General features: G+C 37.4%; 1 protein-coding gene and 1 pseudogene across 3 annotated transcripts in view; one reads left to right on the top strand and one right to left on the bottom strand.

Annotated features, from left to right (window-relative positions):
- The window catches only part of BORCS5 (BLOC-1 related complex subunit 5), an 83006-nt gene that overhangs the window by 49554 nt on the left and 10752 nt on the right, over positions 1-22700 (bottom strand). The gene's annotated exons all lie outside the window — the stretch shown is intronic.
- LOC111774066 (U2 spliceosomal RNA) lies at positions 16122-16330 on the top strand (annotated as a pseudogene).

Below are 22700 nucleotides of genomic sequence, written 5' to 3'. Positions count from 1 at the left end.
TATTTGTATGGAAAAAAAATTTAAGAGTTGCTTCTTGCCAAGTGTGACCTCAACTCATTCTTATTTAGTGATGTCCAACAAGAACTCTCTCTCCCAAAACGTTTGCTCGTTTTGAAGCAACAAGGTTACTGACTGCGTTTTGTTTTCCCTGTCACTTGTTTTTGATGTATTAGTGTATCTTTGGAAACAAATGACATAACAGCTCATTTCTGTGACCCAAGGCACTATACATGTACGTATACAAAAATCTTTTCAAACTGCTTCAGCAAGACAAAGGATTGCCTCTGTTACTGGAGGGAAAAGATAACATGGTAATGGTTAACTTGATCACTTAACCTCCCTAAAAAACATACCTCCGCTTTCAGTAACAAGAAAGAGGTATCAATACTAAAGAAAACGCAAGCTCCAAATCCTATTCTAGGTGAAGAACTTTTGTTACTTAGGGGGGGAAAAAGAAGAAAAGTGAGTGACCCTTAAAATACCAAGACAGACGTATTACACTCCTTCATGCTTAACAACACTTTGGCAAAGTACTACTTAATGAATAACTTTGGAAAGTCAACAATTTTATGCTACACATAAAATAAGCTGGAATTGAGAGTTATTTTCAGTTAGCTTATTGGAAAAATTGGTCCTGGTATTCTTAACATCTGTCCAACTATGATGGAACTCCTGAACAATGTCAGGTACTAATCTCCCTCATGAAGTCTTCTTTAAAACACTTTCCGTTCCATTCCTCTGTTAATTAAAAGGCATGACTGGATACAATATTAGTCCCTAGGTCTCCTTCCTTCAGGGAATTTTAGCAGCAAACCTCACTTAATTATCAGAATGCAGAAGTTAATTCCCAATGTGGGTTGGCGCTGGGCATGAGTGCCAATTCTGTCACATTCCAGTATTTGCTGACCAGGATGGCACCGAGGAGCCTAATCCACACACAAAATGTTGTGTGATGATGCTAACATTTTCCTGGCTCATCTCCTAGGATGTCAAGGCATTCTGCGGTTTCCAGTACTACCCTAGAGGAGTCAGTTTAGATCCAAAACACTTAAGACATACTTTCAGAGGGGCCACTCAGAGCTCGGAAGACTTTAGGTAGACAGCTAGCTAGCTCTCTTTGGAGGATTCCAAAGTCCTCAGAGATACAAGGTTCCAAATAAACTAGAAGAGGAATAAGAAAACATACACCTTCCTGGGAGCCTGCAACAATTTAACAAAAATAAGTGCAAAAAGTCTACAGAAAAAAATGAGAAAGTCATAAAATTGTGTTTCTGGTGTGTGCACGTGTATGTTAAGTCAGCCTGACTTCTGGTGTGTGTGTGCCTGTGTGTTAAATCAGCCTGAAAAAGACAAAGGAAAAGGCCTTGGAAGTTGTAATTATAGAAAATTGCTCAGGTGACTTCATCCCACCCACACGCTTTTGATTTTCAAAAAGTATGACGAGTGCTTTTTAAGTTACTGTTCCGGAAAGACTGCAGCTGTTCAGCACAGATTTCACATGCTCAGTTAAGAACACTATTTTATCAACATAAAGGTTAATGGCTGCTAAATGAGGGTAGCAATTTCCAACATGAGTACTGTAAATTCACATTAGCATTCATTCTGTTTAAAGATACAGACGCAGAAGGATCAACTGGCCCTTGGCATGAACAGTAAAATAATAATACAAAGAAAGGTTCATAATCCCCCCAACTTCCACCCAAGATTTTTAGTTTCCCTTTAGAAAACATTACATCTGTGTCTAAGGACATGGGCACAGAGGCGTGTGTCATGACAGTAACACTGCATTTAAAGGACCCACAGCAAATCAAGTCAGGAAAACAGCAAACTTTGAAAGACACCTGCCCCTCCCACTGCCCCCCACATCCCCACCCGACTCCATCCCCTGCCCCTCCTTCTCAAGTGTTCTCCCCCACGACCAGAGGGGCACTACACTGGAGCTAGGCACACCATAGGTGTGCAGCACCACAACAACTCCTACTAGATATGGTTTGGCAGGGCCAATTTACAAAATTAATCTCCCTTCCCAATTCTGCCATTATTCTTCTCCCTTAAGCAAGCAACCCTATAGCTGTTTTCCTTTTCCTTTATTTCCTATACCCAATCTATCAAGTCCTGTCATTTCTTCCTCGAAAATGTCTCTCAACTACGCTCTTCCTTTCACTGTCCCCACCCCAGTCCAGACTCTCAACAGCTCATCACTAGAAAACTACAACAGTCTCCTAACTGCTATGCCCACTTCTGGCTACTGTCACACGAATCACCCACAAAACACAGCTTTCAACATGTCAACACTCTGCTGTCTATTGCAACAAACAAAACTACAACTGCTTCTTACAGCATCTCCTCCAAATTCCTCTCCCTCGTTTTTAGGGGCAGCCATAATCTGGCCACAATTTAGCTTTCCCACCTTACTTCTCACTCCTCCTCAAGATGCACCTTCCTCTTTGAGCAAGCACTTACCTCACTGTCTCCACGCCACCTCCCCAAGAGCAGCATGCTCGCGGTCCACTTGGCTCAAACTATCCTCCCACCCAGGAATTCCTTCCTCCACCCGTCCCAGCCCAAGCCAACACATCCCACCCAAATCCTGCCTGTTCTTTTAGGCTCAGCTCAATTGCTAATTCCTCTACATAACTGTTTTCCATGATTACGGTCCACCCCTTCCAGCGTGATGAAAAGAACTGGGTCTTTGGAATATGACAGACCTAAGTTTAAACGTCTGTGGAAGCTGAACAAGTGGTCTAATGTCTCTCTCATAGCTCAGCATTCTCACCTACAAAATGAGGATGATGTTAATACCTCCTTCACAGGACTGTTCTGAAGATTAAAAAAGACTGCATGGAGAGAAACTAGCGTAGCACTTGGTACCCGGGAACCAGGCGCTCAACAAATGGTAGGTATTATAACATGACATAGTAGCTGAGCACTATGCTTCGAAAATCCTAGGCTTTAAGTAGATAATGATGGGGTTTTTTCCTACTAGGTTGTAACACTCCTCAAGTGCAAAAATACTGTCACGTCCAGTTGCAGCTGACTTATTTAATAATTTCAATTTCCTGGACAGCCAAGAAATAGGGAAAGGGCCTACAGGTCACCCAAATAATTATTATAAATTCCATGCATTAATGCCAATGTATTTTAGTAACAGGAAACCCTTCAGACCGCCCCTACAGGCTTACTGATTTTTATTTTGGTTTCCAAGCCAACAGGAGCAAACTGGAGGGTGGTTGCTATTTGCTATCAGCAAGGGAGACAACAGAAAAACTAGAAAAAGTAAATATACACACCTGATCTGTACAAAATTGTAAACAAAATCAAGTCCAGCAGCCAAAGCTTCTGTTCTGATTGGGGTATTAGAAAGTATTGTTTCAGAGATAAAGTAGCCCTAATGTTAAAAAATACAGAGAGAAACATACAAAGTTAAAATAATGGCGGTCTAAGGCCAATGATCATAATTATTAAAGTTAGAAGGAATTTTTTGCACAATTAGAGCAATTATTTGTTGAACCCCTGATATACACCAAATACATACTACACATTAGCCATGCTGCTCACACAAATTAATCCTCCCATTAACCCCCTGAGGTAGGTTTTAGCATCCTTATTTTACAGAGGAGGAAAACAGGGCTCAGAGAGGTTAAGTGACTTGCCCAAGATCATATGGCCAATGTGCGACATTTTCTGACCCTGAACTCACTCCAAAGTCTCTGCTCTTTTCCCACTATGCCACCCTGCCCCTCCACACTCTCGTGAATTTCAAGAATTGATTCTAAGTTCTGAAAGAGGATCCTTCCAGTTCCGTTTAGTCATATCTAGTAACTGAGAGTTCATTACTTTGCAAGACAGCATATTTTGAGACCAGTCAGATCTAGGTTAAGAACATCTGTTTGGCTACTTTCTAGCTGCACAACATTCAACAAATCAATGTCTTCGCACAGCAGTTTCCTTATCTATAAAATGGGACTGAAAAGTACACATAAGACAAGCCTGCTGTGAGGATCAAATGTGAGATGCTGCATGAAAAGTGCTTGGCTCACTGCCTGACGTAATAGCTCAATAAGTATTACCATTAAAATGATTATTAGAGAAAGTTCTTTATATCAAACCAAACTCTACCTCCAAATAATTTCTCCTCATTGGCCTCAGATCTGATCACTGGGACTTCACAAAAGTAGATCAGATCTTTATCTATTTGGCAGGCATTTAATATTAGAAGAGAGACATGTTCCCTTAACTCATCTCTTTTCCAACCTAAAAACTCTTATCTGCTTCAAGACTTCTTTCCATGACGAGGTTTCCAGACAAGGACCTTCTGGTCACTCTATTCAGATATACCCTAGTTTATAAACATCTTCTTAGACAAGGCACCCAGGATACTCTCGCAGGTTTAGAGTGACCAGTGCCAGGTACTGGGCCTGAGACTACTGCTTCCACTTTCTGATCTTGATATCAATAAAAGCCCCCACTGAATTGCTGTTGGGCCTGTTTTCCCATATCTTGTCCCTATGCAACTGATTGCTTTTAATCTAAATGCAGGACTAATGTCAATAAACGTCATATTGCTTTTAAATGTCACTGTGGTTTCAGCCCATCTTTCAAGTCTGTTGAGATAATTTTGAACCTTGGATTTGTTATCCATCATGTCAGATATTCCTTACAACATTTTAGCATCTGCAGATTTGATTAATATGCCTCCACCTCTTTATTTAAGGTCAATCAACAAATCTTTAATGAGTATCAGGTATGTCCAGGGTCCCTTGGTAGGAGCTAAGTCAACTGACAGGATGTTGAGCAAGATAGAAGTAAAAGTCAGAACCCTGTGGCATCTTACTTGTGATCTTCTTGGGAGCTTATCTTGAAAAATTTTAGTTGGCAAAGATAAGGCTGATGGAGGCACAATAACAGTTTATAAATATTTTTAAAGGGAGTAAGCTCTGTAGGTACAAAGAATTGGAACCAAGAGATGGAATGTTACAGTGATGCACATTTTGGAATCATCTCTCCTCTTTCAATTGCCCCCTTTCCCCCCATCCCTTCTCTCTTTAAAGGGAATACTTTTTTCTATGTCTAAGCTTCTGGCACCTCTTCTGTTCTCCACAGTTCATTAAACATGGCAGTTTAGTAATTTCATCTACAAATTCTTTCAGTTCCCTGGACTGCAGGGGTGTGGAAGGGGTGGAGGGACAGAGTGAGGGTGAAGAGACAAGCACTAGAAAATAATGCATTTTGATCAGCTAAGTGCATTTACGATGTCTTCCACGTGGGATTTTAGCTACTCCTTTTCTCTCTCATTTCCAGTTACTTATCTTACTTCTTGACAGAAAATACGGAAGCAAAGAGGTGTTAAATAGTTCTGCTCTGTCATACGTTAATATGACCTCAGCTGGCACAAGAAGCTGACTCCATCTACTTACTGCTGCTTTTGCTCTCAAAAAAGCTTTTTGTATTTCTAGTTATCTTTCATGGCCCTCACCTCAGAAGCCTGTTTATCCCAGCTTTTATATATCCTGACACTATCCATTCAAGTCCATATCACTTTTTCATACCTGTCTTTGGTTACATTTGCTCCTTTCTACATTTAGCACACACACTTTTAAAACCAGAGCATTTGGAATGTTCTCTGCCCAGCCACAGTGATCACTTCAAATATCTTGCCTTTTTCTTTCTCATCATCACAATTTGTGTAAAGACGTATCATATCAATTTAGAGAAAGTAAAAAAGATGATGAAGGAGATGGTTTGAGACAAACTTACATTCTAGTGGGGTGAACTATGAGAAAGTAAGCTTTACGAGAGCAAAGACTTCACATTTTGCTAGAGGCTCACCTACCAGAACAGTGCCTGGAGCTCTGAGTAGCCATTCACATACTTGTGGAATAAAAGAACAATCAAAATCTTAAAGAATGGTAAGATTTTACCAGGCCACAATGGAGAAGCCAGCTTTCAGACAGAACAGCATAAGGCCTGGAGATGCTAAAGCAAACGGAGCAGTCCAGTCTGGAGCTCAACACACACGCACACAATAGGAGACGAGGACAGAAAGACTTTCTGCGATCTTCAGGTCAAGCTGAGAAGCTCAGATCTGAATCTGGCAGGCCGTATGGAGCAACCACTCTGAGCGGGAATCACATAACTTGAGATAGGCTTAAGAAAGATTCTGGCAGAGGTGGGCAAAATTAATTAGAAAGAACTATAAATGTTCATTAAAAATGTCTGTATTTGTACAGGCCTAGGTAAAAAAAACTCTGGCTAGGGAAAGTTAATATCTTTCTACATACTTTCTATTTGAACTCAAAGTATTTGCCTCAACAACCTGTGTCCTGTCCCCATGCTGGAAGGAGTAAGAGTCAATGAGTGTCACCAAAACAAAACAAAACAAAAGTGGAGATAAAACATAACCAAAATAAAGAGGGCCCAGGACTGCAGCTTCTTGCCCGAATTTGCAATTCAGAGGAGGATTAGCTTCAACTTGCTACAAGAATTGCTTAGTTGTCTAACCAAAGGGGCTATGCTCATATCTGGGAACATTTTTTTCACGTCCATCGAATGCTTTTAATGTGAGGCTGCCTTGATATTCTGCTTCAATCTCTTCCACTATATTGGCAGGAAATGGAAAGAACAGCAGAAAGATAAAGCCTATGTGGCCACAATGTTAATGTTAGTCTTCCTCCAGGCCTTGACCAGACTTCCAAACAACTCTTACCTTTCCTTGTATGTGCCCCTTATGAGTCTGGTTTCCTTTCCATAATATTCACGCTTTGCCCTATTTTTCCTTATTGCATTGCTGTGGAACATTGCCTGACACAGTGGTTTTACTAATATGCTTATCTACTACTGCTCAATGACCACAGCCAAAGAAAACAGTAGCTGTCATGATGAAATTTATTTACAGATATATTTCTTCTGCTTTTGGATATTAACTATCCCTGGCTAGCAGTTCCTCTTTGTTGATTTCATGCCGTCTAAATTAGCAGCAGCCATGACACTGCTGTCTTATTTAGGTTTGGGGCAGGTCTTAAAATAGAATTTTTACTCTCCCTTCAACGGTGTGATTTTTATCTCTGGTCATTGCCACCAAATGTTTGGCAAGTGTGGTCCACAATATGGTTTAAAGTCTCAGGAAAAACACCTCAACATTTTAATTAAGTACTGTAGTAAGAATAAACATACGTAGTGGCAATACATAGGATACCATAATAAATACTGCATTAATGTATATATATTAAAACACGGTGCTAATAAAAAGACACTAAAAGGAGTCTCAGTAAATTTTACAATATTTGACATTACAGCTCACTAATTGCATATAAGATGGCAATCTCGTTATCCCCAAAAACACTAAACAGAAATTAGCAAACAAAATAAATATCCTTAACAGATGGCAAGAGCTCTGTGTCTGTTGACTATGATATGGCAAGGGCTCTTCTCTGGCTCCCTGATCTGGGTTCTGTCCTGTTAAACATTTTTCAGTGACTTGAATGAGGTCACTCATAGTAGGTTAATCATGAGGGTTCAAAAAATGCCTCAGCAAGCTAGAAGCACAGGTTACATCTGACACAGACCTACAGATGATTATAAAGTCTTGCACTGAAGGTCCAAAAAACTATCTGAAGAAATACAGATTGAGGGCAGTGTGGCTTAACATCAGCACATGTGAAAAAGACTTCGGGGTTTTAGATGACTCAATATGACTTAAATGAATGTGGCTGCCAAATAAACGACTTCAAACTTGGGCTGTATTAAAAGAAATACAGCATGCAGAGCAAGGCAGAAGATCCAGGTCATACCTGGAATACTCTGTTCAGTGCTCAAGCTCACACTCTAAAAAAAGGGCCAAAATGGAGTACGTTTAGGTTTCAGATCAGAGGGCTGGATGCACAAAAGCATGTTATACAAAGATCTGAAACTGTTAGCCTAGAGAAGAGACTGTGCAATTTTTAAATGAACATATATTATTTTTACAATCAGAATAAAGATATTTCCCTTTTGGAGAAAAATATTTAAATAATGCCCACTGTTGAAGAGGATATTATGAAACTGATATGTTCAGCCACTAATGATCTTACTATGAACTGGTTTATTAAACCTTTTGGTAAACAATCCTGTCAACATTGTTACAGCCACAAAACTGTTGTTATAGTGGCTTTCTAGACAAACTACGGTAGATTCAAAAGATGTAATACTAATCAGCAATAAAAAGGAACAAACTACTGGTACGACCACGTAGATGCATCTCAAATGCATTATACTAAGTCAAAGAAGCCAGACTCAAAGGGCCACGTACCATATGATTCCATTTAAATGACGTTCTGGAAAAGGCAAAACTATAGGGACAGAAAACAGATCAACAGTAGTCAGAAGTCGAGGTAAGAGGTGAACCTGGCTACAAAGGGACATAGAAAAAGCTTTGGGGAAGGATGGAACTATTTTACATCTTGAACGTTAGGGTGGTTACACAACTGTACAGAAACATCAACATTCACAGAACTATACATTGAAATGGGTAAATTCTACCATATTTAAATTATATCTTAACTTAAAAAAAAGAAAAATGGAAAAAAGAGAAAATCTTGAAGACAACCAGAGAAAAGAGATACACTACATGCAGAGGAACAAAGATGAGAATTATCATTTAAAAATTAAGGAGAAATAAAGGCTTTTTCACACCAAGAAAAACTGAAAGAATTCCTTACCAAAAGATCCATACTACAAGAAATGTTAAGGCAAGTTCCTCAGGCAGAAGGAATATGATATCAAATAGAAACCTGGATCTACAGAAAGAAATGAAGATCTCCAGAAATGGCTGAAATGAAGGTAAATATGAAATACGTTTTTTTTTTATTTTTAATAGCTCTAAATAATTGTCTAAAGCAGGGGTCAACAAAGTATGGCTCAAGGGCCAAATCTCACCCACTTCCTGTTTTTGTAAGTCAAGTTACATTGGAACACAGTAACACCCATTCTTTTATGTATTGTCTACGGCTGCTTTCACGCTACGACGACAGAGTTGAGTAGCTGAGACAAAGACCAGATGTCCTACAACGCCTAAAATACTTATTATCAGGCCGTTTACAGAAAAAGTTTGCTGCCCCTGGTCTAAAGCAAAAATAGCAATGTATTGTGGGTTTATAGCATATGTAAAAGAAAAATGTATAACAACAATAGCACAAAATATGATGAGGAAATTGGAGTATAAAAACCTTCCTGTGATAAAAACCCTACACTATATGTGAAGTGGTGATTAATTAAAGATGTGTATTATAAATCCTAGGGCAACCACAAAAAATATTTTAAGATTTAAATAATAAGCCAATATTGGAAATAAAAATTGGATTCATAAAAGGATTTGATTAATGCTAAAGTAGATAGAAAAAGAGGGAAAAAGGAATAAAGAACAGATGCTGCAAAGAGAAAACAGCAAGATGGAAGAGTCTAATCCAACTATATTGAAATTACATTGACTGGAAGAAGGCTAAAGATATTGTTTAAAAAGACATAAGTTTTTTAAGATGAATAGAAAAGCAAGACTCAACCATATGCTGGCTAGAAGAGACCCACTTTAAATATAAACACATAGCTAGATTAAAAGCAAATGGACAGGACAGGTACGACTTCTTGTTGTAGCCAAGTGAGGCACTCAACAAATCCTCTCCACAAAAACCAACTAAAAAGCTGGACAAAATTCATAAAAATAACCATTGTGAGGCTTGAGCAATCAACCAAAGGCATACAATAATCTGAGAAGCACTTATGTCTAAAAAACCAGATGAACTGGTAAGAACAGTGGAAATCTGTGGCATTCTGACTGAGGCTTCTATCCCTCCTGCCTCAGTTGAAGCGGATGTTGTGCCTGAATGTGGCAGGTTCTAAGAATAAGTAGCTTTTCTCCTGCAGTAGGAAGAGGCTCAGTTGATTTGGAGCAGTGAGTAACACCCACGGCCAGCAGTGGTATCAGTGGAATTGACTATCTCAGAGACAGGCAAGTGGGAAGGGCCAAAAGCTCCACTAGCACAAGGTTGTGATTACACTTAGGGCAAGCTTATTTCTGGGTGAAGATGTGTGCATTTACAGCAAAGACCCAAGAGGGTCTAACAAGTCACACACTCCTGGCTGACAACGAGGCTATGTGCATGCTAAGAGGAGAGGTAAAAGGGCTCGTCGGAATGTAAAAGATGGGAGAGGCTTGAAAACAACCTGAACTTTGAATGTGCTACTTACCACACACAGATCCACTGGCAGATGACAGAAACCTTACTGGATCAAGGTGATTGAGAACAACCTCTGTTCAATCACTGGCTTACTAGTAAGCCATGTAGACACAGGGACAACCCCTGGGAAAGCAGACTTAAAAATAAAAACAAGTTTAAAAAATGAGCAGTGACATCAATGGCCACACATCACAGGGAAGACAGATTTCATAGGTTTAGCAAGCAAGTTTGTTACTAGACAAAGAAACAACAAACAAACAAAAAAGTAACAACAGGATATGTTAATTAGCTTGATTGTGGTGATTATTTCACAATGAATATATATCAAATCATCAAATTGTACACTTTAAATACATACAATTTTTAATTGTCAAATATTCCTCAATTTAAAAAAACAAAACAACAAAAATCCTGGGGAGATCGGAATCCAGCGCTGCTGTATTATCTAAAATGTCCAGTTCCCAACAAAAAATTATAAGACATACAAAGAAACAGGGAAGTGTAACTCATACTCAAGAAAAAAGCAGCCAAGAGAAACTGCCTCTGAGTATCCCAGAAACTGGATATAGCAGACAAAAATTTCAAAGCAGGGCTGGCCCAGAGGTGTAGTGGTCAAGTTCGCATGCTCTGCTTTGGCGGCCTGGGGTTGGCAGGTTTGGATCCCAGGTGTGGACCTACACACCGCTTATCAAGCCATGCTATGGTAGCATCCCACGTACAAAATGGAGGAGGATTGGCACAGATGTTAGCTTAGCAACAATCTTCCTAAGCAAAAAGAGGAAGACTGGCAATGGATATTAGCTCAAGGTGAATCTCCCTCACCAAAAGAAAAAAGAAAAAAATTTGAAGGAACAAACAAATTAAAAAAAAATTCAAAGTAGTTAATATATTTCAAAGTTCACAGAACTACAAGATATCACAATGAAAGAAAGAAAAGTATGGCAACAATGAATCTACAAAGAGAGATTCTCCATAAGGAAATAGAAATCCTGGAGTTGAAAACTACAATAACTGAAATGAAAAATTCACGAGAGCAGTTCAACATCAGTTTTGAGACAGCAGGAGAAACAACCATTGAACCTAAAAACAGAAATTATCCAACCTTAACAACTGAAAAAAAGATTGAAGAAAAATGAACACAGCTTCAGAGATCTGTGCAACAACATCAAACATACCAACACTTACACAATGGGAATCCCAGAAGGAGAAAAGAAAACAGTATACCAAATCTGATGAAAATATTAATCTACACATTTAAGAAGCTCAATAATCTCCAAGTAGGAAAAATACAAAGAGATCAACACCTAGATATATAACAAACTGTTGTTAAGCCGGCGGCAAAGAGAAAATCTTGAAAACAGCAAGAGGAAAACGACTTATGTGAAACGATGCAGGCTAGAAAATAATTGAATGCCATACAAAGTACTGGCAAAAAAATTTTGTCAACCAAGAATTCCACATCCAGCAAATTTATCCTTCAAAACTAAAGATAAAACAAAGACATGCACATAAACAAAAACAGAAAATTCATTGCTAGTAGATCTCTATTACAAGAAATACTCAAAGAAGTCTCTTCATGCTGAATGAAAATGACACCAGTTGGTGACTCAAAGCCACAAGAAGAAATGAGGAACACCAAAAATAGTAAATATGTGGGTTAATATAAAAGATTCCATAAATATTTTTACTCATTTCTTCTCTTAACTTTCTTAAAGATGTAAACATTTTTAAAGCCATAACTATGACACTATATTTTGGGGCTTACAATATATATATTTTAATATATTTATATTTTTAGATATAGATATTATATAGATAGATGTTACAGATATTATTTATGATACTAGCACAAAGGAGAGGAAAAGAACAGAGCTATATTGGAGCAAAGCTTATATATTTTACTACAATTGTTAGTATTAATCTGAAGTAGATCGTGATAAATTAACATGCAAATTGTAACCCTTAGAGCAACCACTAAGGAAACAACTTCAAAAAATATATGGTTAAAAAAATAAACAGAGGAGTTAAAACAATACACTAAAAACTTTAATATGAAAGAAGGTAGTCCAGGAGGAAACAGAGGAACAAAAGAGACAAGGACTGAATGTATGGAAAAGAAATAGCAAAAAGGCAAAATGCAGAGAGTAGGTAAAGAGGGTTATACTGGACAAAACAGCAAGATCCACCTACACGCTTTCTATAAGAGATACATCTTAGATTCAAAGACACAAATGTGTTGAAAGTAAAAGAATGAAAAAAGAGATACACGATACAGAGAACCATAAGAGAATGGCTATATTAATATCAGATAAAACAAATTTTAAGACAAAGAGTATTATTAGAGACAAAGGAGATTTCATAATAATAAAGAGTGAGTACCTTAGGAAGATACAATATGTATAAATGTATACACACCTAACAATATAGCCTCAAAACAAATGAAGGGAAAACTGATAGAACTGAAAGGAGCAATAGACAATTCAACAATAACAGGTGAATAATTCAGTACTTCACTGTCAGTAATCAATAAAACTAAACAGAAAGTTAGTAAGGATATAGAACAATTGAACACTATCAACCAACTTGACATAACTGACACATATAGAACACTCCATCCCATGACTGCAGAGTACACAATCTTTAGAAGTGCACATGGTTTACACCTTTCACAAAAATTAACTCAAAATGGATCAAAGAGCTAAAGGTAAAATGCAAAACTATAAAACTCTTAGACAATAACAAGAGAAATTCCAGGGGACCCTGGGTTTGGTGATGAGTTTTTATAGATAAACTATCAAAAGGACAATCCATGAAAGAAAAAATTAGGCTTCATAAAATAAATTAGACTTAATTAAAATTAAAAACTTTCTGTTCTGCGAAAGACACCATTAAGAGAATGAAAAGACAAGCCGCATAAAGCAGCAAAACACATATGTAATAAAGGACTGGTATCCAAAATATACAAAGAACTTTTAAAACGCAACACAAGAAAATAAACAACCCAATTAAAAAATGGGCTAAAGACACCTCACCAAAGATGATATACAGATAGCAAATAACCACATGAAAAGAGATTCAATATCATCTATCACTAGGGAATTGCAATGGTAAGACACCACTACAAACTTATTAGAATGGTTAACATCCAAAACAATGACACCAGCAAATGCTGGCAAGGCTATAGAGCAACAGGAACTCTCATTCACTGCTGATAGAAATGCAAAACGGTACAGCCTCTTTGGAAGACAGTCTGGCAATTTCTTACAAAACTAAACACACTCTTAACAGATGATCAGGAATCATGCTCCTTGATTTACCCAAATGAATTGAAAAGATCCACACAAAAATCGGCACGTGAATGTTTATAGCAGTTATATTACAACTGCCAAAACTTGGAAGCAACCAACATGTCCTTCCACAGGTGAATGGATAAACAAACTATGATACATCCAGACAATGGAATATTATTCAGCAATAAAAAGAAATAAGCTAGCAAGACACAAAAAGATATAGAGAAATCTTAAATGTATACTGCAAAATGAAAGAAGCCAATCTAAAAAGGCTACATACTGTATGATTCCAACTATACAATATTCTGAAAAGGAAAAACTATGGACACAGTAAAAAGATCGGTGGTTGCCAAGGGTTCTGAGAGTAGGGCAGGAGGGGTGAACAGGTGGAGTACAGAGGATTTTTAGGGAAATAAAGCCATTCTGTATGATACAGATGTAGTGGTATATATATGTCATTATACATTTGTCACAACCCATAGAATGTACAACACCAAGAGTGAATCCTAAAGTAAACTATGGTCTTTAGTTAATAATAATACATCAAACTGGTATCATCAATTCTAATAAATGTACATTAATGCAAGAATGTTAATAATAGGGAAAACTGGAGGGAGAGTGATTAAGGAAGTACATGGGAACTCTCGTACTTCCTGCTCAATTTTTCTGTAAAAATAAAACCTGTTAATTTTTTTTAAAGTGCACATGGAACATTTTCCAAGATAGCCCATATACTAAGCCATAACACAAGTCTCAATAAACAGGATTTAAATCCTAGAAAGTATAATCTCTGACCACAATGAAATTAAATTATAAATCAAAAATTGAAAAAGATTTGGGAAATCTCAAAATATTTTTAACTTCAACAACATACTTCTAAATCACCCATGGGTCAAAGAAGAAATAGAAATGGACACTAGAAGTGTTTTGAACTGAATGAAAATGAAAACACATACCAAAATTTATGAGATACAGCTAAAGCAGTGCTTAAAGGAAAATTTATAGCTTTTAAATGTCTATTTCAGAAAAAAGATGTCAAATCAATAAACTAAACTTATACCACAAGAAACTAGAAAGAGAAGAGCAAATTAAATCCAAACCAAGCAAAAAAGGAAAATATAAAGATTACGGTAGAAAGCAATGAAACAGAAAACAGAAAAACAATAGAGAAAATCAGTGACACCAAAAGTTGATTTGCTGAACAAATCAACAAAACTGACAAATCTATAGCCAAACTGACAAGAAAAAAGGAGAAAAGACTCAAATGACAAAAGTCAGGAATGGAAGAGGGACATCACTATTGGCCTCAGGGAAATTTAAAGGATTAAAAGGGAATATTATAAAAAACTTTATGCCAACAAATTAGATAACTTAAATGAAATAAACAAATTCCTAGAAAGACAAAAATTACCAAAACTGACTCAAGAAGAAATAGAAAATCTGAATAGACTTATACCAAGTAAAGAAAGCCTCAGGCCCAGTAGCTTCACTGTGAATTATATCAAATATGTAAAGAAAAAATAATAACAATCCTTTACAAACTCTTTCAGAAAAGAGAGGAAGAAATACTTCCCGACTGACTTTATGAATCCAGTATCACCCTCATACTAAAGGCATCACAAGGAAAACAAAACAAAAACTAAAAACTAATCCCTTGTTTATGATAGGTCAAAAACATCTGAATGTCCAGATATGTGCATTCAAACCTTCCCTTTATTCTAAACATTTAAAGTACAGGAGTATATATATTTTTAAAGTAGTCTTTGCTGAGGATTAAAAAAACTTCCAAGATTATAAGTATATATAAAATTCAGGCATTGATTTTAGAACCTAATTATGCCAACACCTCTACAAACAGGAGATGTTCTGTTGTTCTGGGCCAACAGCGTAATCTAAGTTAAGATGACAAAATATATAAGGAAAGCCCATAGGCAAAATTCTGTAAGAAAGCATTTCTTATTGAAATACAGACTATGGGTTGATGGTAAAGCCCCGGGACGCCTCATTAGATTACTGTGAACATCCTGAAAAGGGGGATGAGGGTATTAAATAACAGTTTGAAGAGTCAAAGTTCAAGTGGCCTTAAAGGCCAGGACATTGGCGAAATTTATCTATTAACTACAATATGTATAGAGGTGTTAAAATGGACTCAGGGTCCTCAGAAGTTCGACTTCCCTGTCTTCAACGGCACTCACTCTTGCCTTAAGCCATCCTAGCAGATTACTCTAAAAAGTATACAATGTAGGAGATTCTAAAACCTTTCTTCTAACACCTGCCCTTTCAGGAGAAAACAGTCCAAATACAGCATTGTAATCTTTTCTAAGACAATATTATACTTTTAAACTTTTTATATTTAAAATAATTTAACTTTCAGAAAATTTGCATAAAGTATAGATAGGTTCTATGTCCTTCACCAGCTTCCCCTAATATTAACATAGTACAGAACCATAGTACAATTATCAAAGCCAGGAAATTAACATTGGCACAATACAATTAACTAAGCTACACACCTTATTCAAATTACCATTTTTTCCACTAATGTCCTTTTCCATTCTAGGATCCAATTCAGGACCCCACACTGCATGTCTCCTTAGTTTCCTCCAATCTATGACAACTTTTCATGGCTTCTCGGCCTTTTGGCTAAGATCAAATGTAGTATGACCATTCGTGAGTCATTCCTTGTCTTTCATGACTTTGACTTATGAAGAACAGTGGTCAGTTATTTTGTGGACTGTCCCTAATATTTTTTTCTGATTTAATAATATTATCAACAAGCATCATTTACTGAGGGTTTACTAAGTACCAGGCACTATGCTAAGCCCTCTATTTATATCTTTTTTTTTTTTTAAGATTGGCACCTGAGCTAACAACTGTTGCCAATCTGCTTTTTTTTTTTCCTGCTTTTCCCACCCCCCCAAATTCCCCCAGTACATAGCTGTGTATTTTTCAGTTGTGGATCCTTCTAGTTGTGGCATGTGGGACGCCGCCTCACCATGGCCTGATGAGTGGTACCACGTCCACGCCCAGGATCCAAACCCTGGGCCACCGAAGCATCTCGTGAACTTAACCACTCAGCCACGGGGCCGCCCCCCTACATTATAACTTTTAAACACAGGCGTTCTTAATAGACTTTGGAGCAGAAGCATTTTAAAATCACAGAGTAATCATCTTTAATTCACCCTTCTTCAAGTGCTAGTGTTCTGTAAATTACAAAGCATTGCCCAATATATTCTTCTTCCACCCCAATATTTTTTAACATACCCCCCTAAAAAACTATTAAGTCCAACTATAAGCCTTAAATTCATGGCGCTTGAATTCTTACCTTTCTGAATCTTTGCTGCCTGCATTTTCCACCCTTGAACCTTGGTGCATTACTTTCTTCACTTGTACCTGCCCTCCCTTTTCATCTAAATACCCGTTCTTGAGGACACCTCTTATCACTGCCTCCCGCTCCCAAGAGCTGCCGATCCTCTGAAATCCCACAGAATTTAACGACTACGGTACTCATTTGGTACATGCACACTACCCTGAGCTGTGGGCTTATGTTTCTGTAGATTCTTGTCTCCCAAATGAGACTTTTTGAGAGGAGGATTCGTGGCCTATCTTTTTTGCCCTATGGCATCTAGTATACTACCCTAATGCTTAATAACATTCACCGAATACTTACCAAGTGCCAAGCTTTGTGCTAGGACCTGAGAAATTAGAGATGATTAAGACACAATCCCAACTCTTGATAAATTTTTGGTGTAATAAATTGAGTATAGTGATAGACTGAAAACAGAGTTTTCTCTCCAAAAAATTAAGGTCACTAAAAGTTTCCTGTGGCAGTAGATTTTTTCCTTTTCTGTCCTGATAAGCACTAAAATAACTAATTATAGAATACTAATGTGTCACAGAACATGTATATTTTCCAACCAGCTTGTGCTTGAAGCAAGCTGTGACCTGGTTTTATGAGAAATCCAGATGGTACAGAGTAAACTTAATTAACCAAAGGCCTTTGCAAATATTGCCACAGGTTGTAGCAGCTTCAACTAGCTTACCAATTGTTTTAGTCTAGTGACATCTAGTGGCAAAAGCACTGTTAAAAGAGCACTGCTGTAAATTAAACTACATTAAAGGGAGGCCACCTTATGAAAAAAAAATTGGCAAAATATGAGAAAGAACTATGGTATTTATTAGCAGTAAAGAATGTTTTAATGCATCTTTGGCCTATATAACTGTTAACTCCTCTCACTGGGATTTATCATTTTTCCTTCTCTTGTAGCTGGTAAATATTAACCTTGATACATCATAAGATTTACTGAAATAAAAGATATTTCAACCCTACATTAGAGAAAAGCCCTCGTTAAAAAGACTCAACGAAGAACAGAAGTGACCCCCGATTGTTATATGTCTGCTCCAAAAACACTGCAAGTCAAAACCACCTTTTTGTTTACAGATATTTGCTTATTGACACTTTCATATGTCAGTAAACATGTTTAGAAACATGTTAGAAACTTTTCATCAGCTCATTTAAGGCAAATAATTAATTATCTCTCCAAACTCATTCCTTAAAATATCACTTTGCATTTTATTGGCTTTTTGTGAAACTGAATTTTGGTAGAAAAAAATTATTTAAACACTATCAAAAACCTGTGATATTTAACAGATTCTTCTACAAATAATGAAATTCTCAATGAGACCAAAATTTAACGTACAGGTATTAAATGTGAATCATAGTTTTAATAATAGAATTCATCCCCAAATAGTAAAAACCTAATAACATATTCCAAAATACTCTTTTGATAACCACACCTCTAAAAACTATCTGGACTCATTCAGTTGAATGCTCTAACAGTCTGTAATTTCAAGTAGGATTCAAGTTCATAAACTTCTAGCTCAGTGTTTTCCAAAGTGTGGTCCATGAACCCATTTCAGAATTACCTGGAATGCTAGTTTAACATTAGGATGCCTTACTACTGAGCCTACTAAATAGGACTGAGTTTGGGGCCCTAATCAGCATTTTTAAAAAGGTTTCCCCAAGTGGCTTCTTCTGTGTAATAAAGTGTTAGAAATAATTACTATTAAGACTATGAATATAAATTCTTCTATGTTATTCTGATTCTAGTCAACCTTCCTGCTTCTCTCAGACAGAATAAGTTGTCCCATCCTTTAGGTTCTCTAAAGAGTTACACTTTATTTACAGCACTTACCAGGTTGAATCATAATTTATCTGTTAACAATATAGTTTCCCTCACTAGACTGTGAGCTCTTCATGGAAAAAAGTAACGTTTTTTGGTTTTTTATCTCTAGCCTAACAATATCTAATGAACAGCAAGAGCCCAATGAATTTGGTTACATGAATATTTGGTGTAATAAGTTGAAACATCACATTCTAATAAGAGCATGTGACTTCCACTTGTGTCCAGGAGTGAAAAACCTTACCTATTACCAATTTCAAATACTAAAAACTTACCATCAAATCAATTTGTCCAATAATCAGTTAAAATTTGGGGAGTAGGAAGAATGGAATTTTTTTAAATTCTGGGAACACATGTAAAACCTCAGTTTTCCTAAATAAACATATCAGTCTCAAATGCTAATGTTTGCAAAAATAGAATGATTTTTTTATTAAGGTACAATTGACATATAACATTAATTAGCTTCAGGTGTACAATACAGTGATGAGATTAACTGTATACGTTGCAAAATGATCAACACAATAAGTTAGTTAACATCTGTCACTATACATAAAAAAATAGAAGAATTTTTATATGTGATTTTGGAAAAGTAGAAAAATTGAAGATGATTGACAAAATTTTATACTATTCAGGCTTAGAACGTTTCTGGGCTGTCACTTCGTGGAAACTACTGACAAACTGGAGCCTTAAAAGGAAACACATTCATCTATCTTTTGAGTCATATTCCAGGAGTCACTGGCTAGCTCAGGCAGAAAACAGTGTTACTTAGAAAGCTATATCCTTGGATGCCAGCTGAAGTAAACCATGTAGATTTTGTTTAAATTCATAATATAACACAAATTAAAAACTTTAAAAAAAAACCCAAAAAAATGAATAATCAGTACATAAACTATTTGACAGTTAATTATTCCAGGAAGTTAATTTTAACATGGCTTGATAGTAAAATCAGAATTTTAATATCTAGACCAAGAAAAGAAAATAAAGCCTTACATCCTAGATACAATTTTGATCAAGAATCCTTCTGGCACATTTTAATTATATCTTTTTACTTATATAGAAGACTTCAAACCATGAATACCCTCCATGACCCGGTCCTCTCTGTGTGGCCCTCAAAGCCTGGCTCAAACGTTTCTTCCTCTGTGAAGCCTGCCTCAAATTCCCAGGTCAAAGGAATGACTCTCCTCCACACATGCCTAGTCTTTGGGCATCTGGCCCGTATTACTCAACTATATTTTTACGAGTTATTTACCTGTCTAAGTCACTCACAAAACTATATACTCCCAAGGGGCAGCAACCGTGTCTTATATTCTTTGCATCTCCACTGTCTGAAACACACGCTTGGCAGGTGTTTACCAACATACTGTAGAAATGAATGATCAACACAGTAATCAAAGGCTGTTGGCACGAGGCTTTTAAGTAAAATGAAAGAAGTGGTAAGGGACAAAAAATACAGATTCAAAAGCATTTTTTGGAGGCTCTTTGCTTCTGCCCATGAAGGATTAACTGCTATGATGCCTTCCAGTCATAAACAACTAGAAACCAGACAAAATATCTGCAACAGTCTGTGGAGAGACTGTCTAACAGGCAGTGCGGGACTCTGATCCCTGAGAGAAGGAAATAGCCAGCCCTATCGTTTCCCCAGCTTACTCCCAGAAGGCAGTTTCCAGGATGCGGACCAGGGAGGGATACCCACAAAGGGCCCAGCGGCCTCAGCGAGTGGAAGAGAGAGAGGGCAGAGTTTGGGGAGTCTAAAGCATCAGAAGTTACCCAGCAAAATATGGGAGAGGTGGGAGCTCACTAAGAGAGCACTCTGGAGACCCACACAGGGCACCCACAAACAGCCCCCACTGCACAACGAGCTGTGCATTTATGAGGAGAAATGTCACAAGGCTGGAGAAAGAACTACAGGAAAGCAATAGGCAAACATTTTCTGAAACTCATGTAGGGCTAAGAGTATGTCAGAATAAAGTACAATATCCTTTAAAGGACTAAAGCAAAATCCAGCACCTAAAAACATAAGATATACAATGTTTGGCACACAATAAAAAATTTCCAGGCATGCAAAGACGCAGGAAAATAGGACTTGTAACAAGGAGAAAGCGCATTCAATAAAAATCAGATCTAGCAATGATGGACTAGCAAACAAGAGTTAAAAGAGTTATTATAGGGCCAGCCCAGTGGTGCAGCAGTTAAGTTTGCATGCTCCGCTTCAGTGGCCCAGGGTTTGCTGGTTTGGATCCTGGATGCAGACCTATACACCGCTTATCAAGTCATGCTGTGGCAGGTGTCCCACATATAAAGTAGAGGAAGATGGGCATGGATGTTAGCTCAGGGCCAGCCTTCCAGCCTTCCTCAGCAAAAAAAAAACAAAGAGGACTGATGGCAGATGTTAGCTCAGAGCTAATCCTCCTCAAAAAAACAACCAACCAACCAAACAAATGAGTTATTATAAAAACACTCTATATGTGCAAAAAGTAGAGGAAAGCATAAGCATGATAAGCAGAGAAAATAAGACTTAAAAAAATTTTTTTTAATTTTTATTTATTAATTTTTTTTGAGGAAGATTAGCCCTGAGCTAACATCTGCTGCCAATCCTCCTCTTTTTGCTGAGGAAGACTGGCCCTGAGTTAACATCTGTGCCCATCTTCCTCTACTTTATATGTGGCATGCCCACCACAGCATGGCTTGACAAGTGTGCCATGTCCGCATCCGGGATCCGAACCAGCGAACCCCGGGCCGCCAAAGCGGAACGTGCAAACTTAACCACTGTGCCCCTGGGATGGCCCCAAATGAAGACTTTTTTTAAAAAGGAGAGGAACATCAGGCTGGCCCCATGGCCAAGTGGTTAAGTTCGCGCGCTCCGCTGCAGGCGGCCCAGTGTTTCGTTGGTTCGAATCCTGGGCGCGGACATGGCACTGCTCATCAAACCACGCTGAGGCAGCGTCCCACATGCCACAGTTAGAAGGTCCCACAACTATGTACCAGGGTGCTTTGGGGAGAAAAAGGAAAAAAATAAAATCTTTAAAAAAAAAAAAAGGAGAGGAACATCTAAAGCTGAAAAATACAATTATCTGAAATTAAAAATACACTGAATGGGATTAAGGACAGTATAGACATGACAGTAAAAAAGACCACTGAACCTGGAAACATAGCAATAAAAATTATCCTAAGTGAGGAGAGAAAGGAAAATGACTAAAAAAAAAAAATTTTGAAAGGTGCATCAGTGACCTGTGAGAAAATATCAAGTGGTCTAACACAGAAACTGGAGACCCAGAAAGAGGGAGAGGTGGGGACAGAAAAATATCGGAAGAAATAATGTCCAAAGTATTTGAGAAAACCTGTAAACCTATAGATCAAAGACATATGGAGCACACCAGTGTGAGCTCATTTTCAATACACAGGTAAATATAGAAATAAATACATGGGTAAATGTGTGACTGCGTATGTATGTATATACATATGCACATTTCCTTGCTAAATCCACTGAGAGGGCCTAGGAGCAGTTTCTAAATACCACTCACCACTAAAAGAACTGAGGTTCCTGGAGAAATGCCTGATTCTAGGGCTGAGGCCAGGGAAAAACAAGATAAACTGGGAACATTATATTGCGCCAGGAAATAAAAACATATTCAAAGAATAAAGAGCATATGTCAAAAGGACACAGAAAGCTAGATTGACAGTGCGCCAACTGGCTAAATTTGGAGAATTTTGAGATTGAAAATAATGATTGCCACAGATTATAACATTGAATAAAATAAGAATTCACCGTTTCAGGCTGACAAATAAATAAATGAATAAATAAATAGGGAGAAGAGAAAGCTCTTCCTGACAGTATAATGAAAACTAATAAATGTAGAACGAATGATAAAGTTAGAAAATCACTATTTGGCAACCATCTCTGTATATTTAATTCAAGCAAGAAACATCAATGCATATTATAATTGGTGGAAGCAAGTGTGCTGAAAAATGAGATTTCACAGAGTCTCACAACGTCTCCTTAAAAATTTAGTAATTACCAA

The sequence above is a fragment of the Equus caballus genome, chromosome 6, assembly GCF_041296265.1.
Source record: "Equus caballus isolate H_3958 breed thoroughbred chromosome 6, TB-T2T, whole genome shotgun sequence".
Lineage (NCBI taxonomy): Eukaryota > Metazoa > Chordata > Mammalia > Perissodactyla > Equidae > Equus > Equus caballus.
Note: the sequence above shows the minus strand (reverse complement) of the source record. Positions and strands in the feature narration are given on the sequence as shown.